The sequence below is a fragment of the Epinephelus lanceolatus genome, chromosome 20 (genome assembly GCF_041903045.1).
Source record: "Epinephelus lanceolatus isolate andai-2023 chromosome 20, ASM4190304v1, whole genome shotgun sequence".
In the NCBI taxonomy this organism is placed as follows: Eukaryota; Metazoa; Chordata; class Actinopteri; order Perciformes; family Serranidae; genus Epinephelus; species Epinephelus lanceolatus.
Window position 1 is genome coordinate 4,266,560 of NC_135753.1, and position 8,961 is coordinate 4,275,520.

General features: G+C 39.5%; 1 pseudogene across 1 annotated transcript in view; it reads left to right on the forward strand.

The window, feature by feature from the left end:
* The window catches only part of LOC144458970 (uncharacterized), a 38,692-nt pseudogene extending 30,912 nt beyond the window's left edge, over positions 1-7,780 (forward strand). The window contains exons 2-10 of the transcript XR_013488299.1: positions 1,972-2,077; positions 2,200-2,346; positions 2,649-2,732; positions 2,980-3,161; positions 3,527-3,663; positions 3,773-3,866; positions 4,277-4,609; positions 4,720-4,894; positions 4,991-7,780. The product of XR_013488299.1 is annotated as an uncharacterized LOC144458970 (transcript). The remainder of the gene's footprint in view (positions 1-1,971; positions 2,078-2,199; positions 2,347-2,648; positions 2,733-2,979; positions 3,162-3,526; positions 3,664-3,772; positions 3,867-4,276; positions 4,610-4,719; positions 4,895-4,990) is intronic.
* Positions 7,781-8,961: the final 1,181 nt, after the last annotated feature.

Below are 8,961 nucleotides of genomic sequence, written 5' to 3' on the forward strand. Positions count from 1 at the left end.
TCTGTGCAGACCTCCAGGTGTGTTTGTGTAACACCAGCCGAGCTCGACAAACTGGAGAGGAGCAAAAATTAAGCGAACACAGTCAGGAATTGTCAATGATCATCTGATGAGGTACTGATGAGGATGAGGGAGGTTGGAAGCTGAATCCGGCCGTGCCAACGTTTCATCAGCCGAACTGGACGAAGTTACACAGTTGCAGATCAATGTAAATACAAAGTAGCTTGTGAGTTCCTGGCGTGTGTGCTGCGTTGCCTGGCAAGAGCCCGGGGGAACGGCTTTTTTTTCGCGGAGCTACATAACATAGGATTTATTTCTGCCTACGACCGAATCGAAGCCATGACGATATACAGTACAACATCACTCCCTCTCATGCGATATTGCTTAATTTTACTGCACCCTGAGGTCGTTTTGGAAGCTTGGTTTTACTTTGAAATCAGCCCTTTCTCGCTCTTGCCGTAATGTGTAGTATATGCGCGCACCGCAAAACAACGTGAGGGCTGGCTTGACCAAATGTTTCAAAGTGAGGGCTGGCTTGACTTTAGTGCCATTTTGGACGTTCGCCTGGCTTCGTTCGCGGATGGCGCGCGCACCTCGTCAGAGCCGGGGACGGTTTTTGCTATGGGCAATGTGGGCGACCGCCCAGGGCGCAATCTATGTGAGGGCGCGCGAGCGCCCTCCAAAAAACAAAAACAAAACAAAAGAAAAATCGCCAGTTTTGTAGACTACTGCTGATTTCCACATTCAGTTTGTGGAGTGGGCGCCCCTATTATCACGTTTCAACCAGCAGCAGAAAGGAAAGGCGAATCCTGGAGGTTGTGGGTTGAACGGGGGTCACAAACAGGAATACGGCGGATGCTCATAGTGCTCTGCGGCGCAAGATAACAACTTACCGGCGACAGAGAAGTCCGACTCCAGGTCCAGTAATTTCCTCTTTCGTTGGTGTCATGACTGCCCAGTACCTGGACAACCGAGCCGTGGCGGCACACAGGTAGGCCTATGTGGCGTGTCAGAGGAGAAACGAGCCGTTCACATTTCTCTCTTTGTGGCAGGTAACGGTCCACAAACCTCACCGCACTTTAGGTACTGTTCTTTACTTATGGAGGGACTGTTCTTTACTTGTCAAGGGAGGAGGGTGGCTGGTTGATTTTTATTTTATTTAATTATTTTATTTTGATCCCCCCTATGTTAATCACTTATTGATGCTGTTTTGAAGTATGAATAAGTCAATGAGTAATTTATTCCATTGAAATATCATTGATGTGTTATAGAAAAGCGATTTATCTTTTTATAAATAAAAAAAGGCACATCTGCCTCATTTTTGCCATGGTATCGTGATACTATTACTGCAGCCTTTGCCGCAAGCATGCTAAAGAAACACAGAGGATAGGGTTGGATTTTCCTAAAGTTGGATTTTCATGCTAAAAACGTAAGGTAATTATTTTTCGTCAAATAAGGCACAATTTTTTTATTTGGCTGGTGAAAAATATGTTTGGCCGGTAAATTTTTGGAGGTCACTAGCTAATGGCAAATGAGGTAAAATGTTAATTTTACGCCCTGTAGGGGGGTGTCGCCCAGGGCGCCACTTAGGCAAGAACCGCCACTGATCAGAGCGCACAGGCGTTTATACTTTTCACATTGTCCGTTGCAATATTCGCCGGAAATAGAGGGCGGGAAAGAAAAATACTATACTTGCAAGCCGCGACAGCGCACGGGGCGCGTGACAAGTTTCGAAATCTTGGAGGTACGCGACAGCCCAACTCGCCAGCGCGTGATGCCGTCATGAGGTGTGCGTTTACGTCATTTGTGGCGTGCGACGAGTATAAACTAGGCTTCAGTTTGTTTTGCTTGAGTGCTATTCGTTGCATCAATTTCCTACAGGGACCACATTGGGTCCATCTCAGTCTCAAAAATTATTTCCTTGCACCTGATGAAGTCTGTTTAACAGCCACATTTCTCCACTTATTCTACAAGGTGCAGTCTAAAGATGTGGCAATGTTACTCAAGGTGAAGTACCAGAATACCAAGAAGTACATCCGACTACTGTCAGTGTTCACCTTTTTGGATTTCATCGCTCAAGGTGAATAGCCATCTCAAAGTTGCCTTCACAGCAAATAAACACAAGGATTTATGTATTGAGGATCTATTTTGGTTTTCAATTTGGGTATCAATTTTACATCTGTTTTCATGGTTATCTTACAGTCAAATACAAGTTTGGGCTTCCTGATGCTACCGAACTTGATGCTTTTGATGAAACCAACACAGTAGTTGAGGAAGACATCTTTTCTGAACTGATAGAGGCCAGTCCAGATTTATGCCTAACCGTACGTGACAGAATTCCTGATGCAGGTAGGTTGTTATCCATATCAGATATTGGTTAAGTCACCAGTGAAAAGTGAGGAGTGACTTACTTTGATATTCATTGGAACATAATCATAATTTAGAATTGGCCAAACCAATCAGGTATGAAAAAAAAACCTCTGGCATAAGTCTATGATTATACTATTTCATGTCTTGACAATAGCTGTGTTTTTAAGACTTAAGTATAATGCTTTATAATCTAACTGTATTCTTTTCTCCATCTTATATTTGAAAGTGTAGATATTTTTTGTGACCTGATTCTGATCACATGAAATCTATTAACTACCCAGCTCAGACACTGGAGCAAGACATCGTTCTTGAGATACAGATCGATCCTCCAAGTCCAACAACACAAGACGGAATTTCAGAGGAAGGTATGTCTCAGTATAAAATCAGTTGTAATCAATGTTCAGGGTTTTTCTGCTTCACAAATATCAGTTGAGATGTCATGTCTCTGCCTTGAATACTATAATAAAGTAGATTATCAAAAATTATATTTTTCCTTAATATAATTGCAAAAACAGTTTGGAAATGAGGGATCAGGTTTGATTTTTAACCAGTGTCTGGGCAACAACCAAATGCTACATTTCAGGCATGTCACAGTTATGTTATTTCTTTTAGACTTCTCTCCTTTAGATCATTCAACATCAACCTCCCTCACGGATACCAACACATCACTTTCAAGTGACAATGACCACTCCAGTCAAATAGAATATGGGACTCCCATAGGCAGACGTACATCCAGCTCTGAAGTCATACCCAGGCCTACCACAGAGGTTTCTGAGTCAGAGGCTGCAAAAGAGGTACTCAAGGGCAGCAGATGTAACATCTTGATCATCACAAAGTGTCATACTAAATTCGTTTCTCATCAGAGTATTTGCGACATTTAGAATGATTAAGTTTGGCTGATAGCTCTGTACATGGTAATCTAAGGCAGATAAGGAACAACATTGCCTCATCACAAATCATATTGCGCTTGCACAATCACCTAAACAATTGTTTCGATTTTTTTTGCTGAAATTGCTGATCCATTTTTTGTGTGCAAGAAACCTTCCTGATCTAGTGATTTTAACTTTTACTCTTAATCTTGTGGTATATTGTTAAAATTATGTTATCCTGAAAAGACTGATTTGTACACTGAAAACTTTATTTTCTCTCACACGAATAGATGGTAAAAAATGCTTTGCTTTGCAAACCTGGGGGTGAGGATGTCATCGAAGAGTATAAGGCAGAAAAGTCACTCACTCACCGCACCCGGAGACAGCTTGTCAACATATTGGCTAGCCATATGACTGAGAGCCATGGGTGAGTGTCATGTGAATTATTAGAACATTATATTAAGAAAGATGATAATGGATTTTCAAAAATACATTGCATTGAATTAACATAGCAAGTGGGTTACTGATTTGGAAAGGAGGATGCCTTCCTGTAAACATAAGGAGAAGTATGCCCTGGGAATTGTAACACTCTTTCCTTTACTAAAGGATCCCTTTTCTCCAAAGGGCTATGTAAGTTGTGTGTTGTGTGTGTTGTGTATGTTAAAAAAAAAAAAAAAGATTATTTCCAGAAAACACACAGGTTTTACTGACAGTGGTTTTGGGATTTTAGTTAAAATGATTGTTGATCACAGATTCTGAACAAAATAGTGTTGACATCCCTACCTTTAAATAACTGATACCATCCAAGTCTAACAAAATAGTTGAAACTTGAGTCACAGTTTCAACTATTGCTACAAAGTTCCACTCTGTCTTGCAATCAGAATGAATTTGGTCAATAGGTTACGACACATGAATTAGAAAATGGCAAACCTACTTTAAAGTGATTATCCTTTTATTAATACTGTTACTACATTTTTTTGTAAAATCAATGAATGATAAGACTTTTGTAATGTTTTATATATATATATATATCTTAACAGGAGCACTTCTATGATGCGGAGAAAGGCACTGGATATTTAGCATGGCGCCTTAAGACTATGTCCAGGAATACAGTAAAAAGACCAGCCAAGACAGCTACAGTGGCTCAAGCACAAGGACCAAAGCGCCGAAGATTGGCAGCCACTTTGCCTGAGCAGCTTGATGGAGATGCCTGCAGGGAAGTCTTATCATTTCTCATTCACTCTCAGGATGAAGCAAGTGTGTTTCAGAAGATGAAGATGACCTTTCAATATCGCCAGGACGTAGTACATGACCCACAGAGAACCACAGATGTCTTTAAAACATTTCCACGGTTTTTAGATGTCAAAGGGCTGGTGAGTTGTCTATTTCAGTTATTTACACTTCATTGTTTTGTTACTTGAATGTAGGTACAATACTCTAACCTTTTTGAATTTTGTGTATTTTTTGCTTACATGATCAACAGCTGAATCAAGACTTCCTTCTGCTGTTTGGAGCTGAAACAGCCTCCAAGATGCTTGAGAAATGGGACACAACTTTCAGGCCCAAGGTTATCAATGAGGCAAAACACCTGACTCAGTCAGTTGAGCTGTGCCGACTTCGAAAAGCTGCTGAGAAACTGACAGAGAATGATGACACCAGTAAGCTAATTGACATGATTAACAGGAAGTACTTGTTACTTTGTGCTTTCTAACTTGATACTAGTGGCTTGTTTCACCTCATTTTCCTCCCGATAGCCTGGGGCAGTGACATGGCTTCTCTGCTGCTCCTTCTCCATCTCCTGCCACCCACAGCTGGACGGAAAAGGACCAAGATAAGTCCCAGTGATGCAGTGGACAAGTCTCATCTGTCTTACCTTTGTTTTCAGTCAGGAACAGGATTGACACCTTCTACATTGTTGTGGACAAACAGCTCATCCCCTGCCAAGCCACTAGCTCATTGGGTGCGTTTGATGAACTGTTTAAATCCCACTACGTGTTCAACCTGTCGTACGATGAATGCCTGGGCCAGCTCTTCACCTTCGTGCAAACAACAGTTTATAACATTGATGTAGCAACAACAAATGAGTCTCCCAGAGTTCATGAGTTCCGTGCTAAAGTCTTCAACTAAAGTACTGAAATGTTTAAGTGTTTCATTTGTCAAGCAAGACTTGATCACAGTTTTTATCCTAGCACCAGGTTCAAGTTAGTTTGTGCACAAGACCGTTGTAGGTGTCAGTTTTCAACGTATTCAGGTTTAAAAAAACATTTACTTAGTTCTCATGAGAAGGATTCTAGTGAAAGTGGAGATGCAGCAATGCCAGAGTCATCTCAAACTAATTTCCACATGCTCCAAGATACCTCAGGAGTTGCTGGAGCAAGTGTCCTGCAGAACCCAGAGTCTGAGTGTTTTGAGGACAATGGATCAGGTCAAAGAAACAAAGAGAACACAAAATATTTGTGCTTCAATTATTGCTAAACTACAAGGAAGTGGCATAGCAAATAGTGTTGTTTCATCAGTTGTTGGTGATTTGGAAGAACTTGCTAGTGGACTGCACTCTCAGGTTAAGCAGCAAGTACTGTCTGCTGTGCCTAAAGATAATCCTGTAAGAGCTGCACTGGAAAAAGATCTGGAGACTTTTGAAAACCCATTTATTAACTTCAACACTTAAAGTAAAAGATCGAATTATTTCAACAAGAGATGGGGTGTTGTGGAGCCAGTTGAAAAATTTCTTGGAATTCAATTTGATACAAGGCGAAATAAACAAACAGGTACTTATGATCAAGTCCCAGTGAACGATACGTTTGTTTACATACCAATTTTGGGAACGATGAAATTTATGTGCCGAAATGCTGATATTTGTAAACTGCTTGGGGAAACTTGTATATCAAGACCTGACAGATACGAAGACTTTTGTGATGGAAGTTATTCTAAGACACATCCGTTGTTCTCTAAACAGCCGAATTCTTTACAAATTCAGTTGTTCTATGACGACTTTGAGACCGCTAACCCACTGGGTTCAAAATGTGGTGTTCACAAAATAGGGGCTCTGTATTTTGTCCTCAGAAATCTTCCACCAAAGTTTAACTCTGCTTTGATGAATATTCATTTGGTTGCATTGTTTCACACTGAAGATTTGAAAAAATATGACTTTAATCCTATTCTAGAGCCACTGATTAATGACATCAAAACACTTCAGAGTTGTGGTATTGATTTGCCATTTTCAGCTGAAAAAGTCCATGGCACTATATGTCAGATAACTGGGGACAACTTGGGGATGCACGCAATTCTGGGTTTTACAGAATCTTTCAATGGACGTTATTTTTGTCGTTTATGTTTGATAGAAAAAGGTGATGGCCAGATTGTTTACAATGAGGATGACCCCAAGATAATCTTGCGTGGAAAGGAACTTTTTGAAATGCAAATTCTTTGGACATTATGCATGACATTCTTGAGGGCGTGGCTCAGTATGAGCTGAAGTTACTGTTGGAATATCTCTCAGAAAATGTTTTGTCGAAACCTGACCTGTTAAGAATTTATGCCTTTGACTATGGGTATGTGGAGCGCAAAAATCGTCCTACAAGGATTAACCTGGACAGTAGTGGCAATAATATAGGGCTGAATTCCATTCAGACTCTTTGTCTTGTAAGAAACATTCCTCTGCTTTTTGGTAACATTGTGCCAGAAGGAAACCGAAACTGGTTTTTGCTGCTGCTTTTACTGCAGATAATCAACATTATATTTTCTCCATCTGTTACACGTGGCATGACTGTGCTTCTCAAGCATTTGATAATGGAACATCATGAGTTGTTCAAAGCGCTGTATCCTGATAGAAACCTGATCCCAAAACATCACTTCATGATTCATTATCCGTCTTGTATCCGAAAAATTGGACCACTAATACATATGTGGAGCATGAGGTTTGAGGCGAAACACAGGATTTTCAAAAATACTCTTAAAAACTTCAAAAACATCACAAAATCTCTTGCAAAAAACATCAAATGTCTATTGCATGTCATTGGGAGACATCACATTCAAAATGTATTGAGTATGGACCAATGAAATCTATTAATGTGGACAATGAGGACTATGGAGATGTGTTGGCTCGAGCGTTGCATGTTGAGTCTGTATCGCAAGACATCCATGCAACTAACTGGGTTACAATCAGTGGGACAGAGTACAGGGCAGGACTGATAATTTGCAGTGAGATTGCACATGACATACCTGTGTTTTGCAGAATAGAAAAAATAATTGTTGTTGACGGTGTTATCTGGTTCCTTGTAAACAAGCTTGTGGTTGACCATTTCAGTGAACATTTTCATGCTTACAAAGTACTTGAAAGTAATGACAAAGATGTTGTTAAAGCAGATAGTCTTGTGATTTATAAGCCCTTTGACTTACAAAGTGCTTATGGTGGAGATGAGAGCCAATATATTGTGCCATTATTTACTTTGTAAATGTTTAACTTGTGCCTGATCTTATTATTGTGCTAATTCCTATGGTGCTGGGGAGTTACATATTTTTTGAAATAAAAAGAAAAAAAGAGATGTATGTTTGAATGATTTTATTACTTGGTCACTGTTGCTGGTCAACACATTTGAACTGGTAACTTTCTGTAGCCTTGCAGGTGACTACAAGAATTTTCAGATTTGGTAACTTGTATGTTAGGCTAGTAAACACAGAAGGCACTTTTACTGTAATGTATTGTAAAACAAAACGATGCTAATTAACACACTAGTGAAAGGAAAAAACACGAGTTTAGGGTTAAAAATACACTTTAATGTGTCATAAAATAACACTGGTTATGTTAAAATTAACACTCATAGTGAAAGGGAATAACACGATTTTAGTGTTAAAACCACACTTTAATGTGTCATAAAATAACACTATGTTAAAAATTAACACTCACAGTGAAAGGGAATAACACAATTTTAGTGTTAAAACCACACTTTAATGTGTCATAAAATAACACTATGTTAAAAATTAACACTCAGTGAAAGGGAATAACACAATTTCAAGTTAAAAGTGCACTTATGCGGTGTCATAAAACAACACCAAGAGTGTCAAATATCTAACACTATTAAAGAGTTAAAATATTAACACTTTGCAAAGTGTAATTTTAACTCAATCTGTGAGAATTATATAAACTCAGAAAAAGTGTTAAAATTAACACTGTGGGAGTTGAATTAACACTCACGATTTTGCTGTGTATGATGTCCCATTGGAGAAGGTCCAGCAGCACCTCCAGGGACTCTCTGCTCAGCCTGAAATCTCGCCTGGTGTCATCCTTGTTAAAAAAAATTCTGCAGCACCAGTACAGCCAGGTTTACCTGCAGTACAGGGGCCTGGTCTGGATGGGGAAAGGAGGGTAAGAACAGGAGTACATAAATAATCACAAACAATAGCTATTTAATTTTAGTTATGAAAATTCTAGTTAATGCTATAGCCTAGATAAACAATGCTATATCTGTCCATCTATCCACTTTGGCTTCTCAATATGGTTTTGATGTGTAATGACAAAACATTTTAATACTGAAATTAAGTCAGGGCTATTTACAGGGTTTGTACACAATTTACTAGGTCCAATTCAAGCACTTTATAAGCCCTTCCACCAGGGCTCTATGCTAACCTTTTTCACTAGGAGCACATGTGCTCCTAACTGAAAAAATGTAGGAGCACACAAAGGAATTTAGGAGCGCAGTGAAAATTTTAAATAACACATTTAACT